Here is a 1376-nt window from a genome sequence, read left to right as displayed (position 1 = left end):
GCCCAAGGCCCGGCGCGCAATTGATTTTTTTTTCACTATTATTTCCTTGCTTCTGCCCAACCATTGGCATTAAGCAAAATAACCGTACATACTGTCATAACTGACATTGGGTCCTAGCCTACATGCATTGCATTCATTACGTGACATACATTGGCAAGTAATATTTTTTATTCTAAATTTTTGACATGATATAACAGGTGAAGTATGAACGTGATACGAAATTTCGTGTTTCAAGTTCAATGAATGCTGGACAGAATAATCTTATTTCCATATACATATTTAGTTGTAATTGTATTTCTACAATGTGTAGAAACCGTAATTATTATCAATTTATCACACTGATTTCAACAAATTAGTTAATACATTATATTAATATTGTCCAGTATTAACTGAGCTTGATACGCTAATTTTGTATGATATCCAAAATTTCATCCTGTATCTTGAATATAGAATTATTAGCCTGACATTGAGTATGTGACTTAGCAATCAGGTTATTTTATAGTATCAATGGGCCGCTCTTATAAACAGAGCCTCCATTTTTTTTGTTTATTAAGTTTTAAAGACAAAGCCACTTACTGAGTGATTGGTATGGCGAAAGTTACAAAAATATGTACTTGACTTAACATTAAGGTATCGATATCTTTGTATACCTTCCGCCGCCTAACTTTGCCTAAAAGTTCATTGCCCCGACTAGTACCACAAAAACTATAAAGGTATAATTCCAATAATTGAATATAACGTTAAGCGATTCGAACACAATCCGGGAGTAACGTAAAGACGTCGCATAAAAAATGTATCTCAAAAATGCGTCAAAACTGAGTATTAAGTAATGAACTTTTAGGCAGATTTATGGCGCGTGATATAGATGACTATATACAAGAGTCGATGAAAAGAACAATTAGAAAATATTTTGCGTTATTCCTAACTACATGTTATTGTCATAAATAATTACAAGTTTTGATTACGATCGAAGTTTTGTCATAGTGTGCTTGATTATTGTGCAAAGTGAAATTTTCTTTATTAATGTTAGTTGCGAATGTGAAATGTATCAGGGCATTATGTTTTAAAAAAAATCCTGTTGCAAACCAATTCGATTTCAATATGAGATTGAAAGTCTTTGTATAAACGTAGTGCTCGGTATATGAAAGATTTTAAATATATATGTACCTAGTTCTATTTTTTTTGTTTGTATGTGTAAGTGTAATTGTAATATTTCTAAATAGTTCTAAGTAAGAATAATGCGTGGAAATAATAAGGTCGGTTAGAATAAACAGATTTCTATTTCAATATTATTTTCATTTTTGTCTTACGTAAATCGTAATGTAAATAGGGCCGATAATATTTAACTCGCGGGTTCAGTGCCCTTAGTGTAAGTT

The sequence above is a fragment of the Choristoneura fumiferana genome, chromosome 17 (assembly GCF_025370935.1).
Source record: "Choristoneura fumiferana chromosome 17, NRCan_CFum_1, whole genome shotgun sequence".
Taxonomy (NCBI): Eukaryota; Metazoa; Arthropoda; class Insecta; order Lepidoptera; family Tortricidae; genus Choristoneura; species Choristoneura fumiferana.
Note: the sequence above shows the minus strand (reverse complement) of the source record.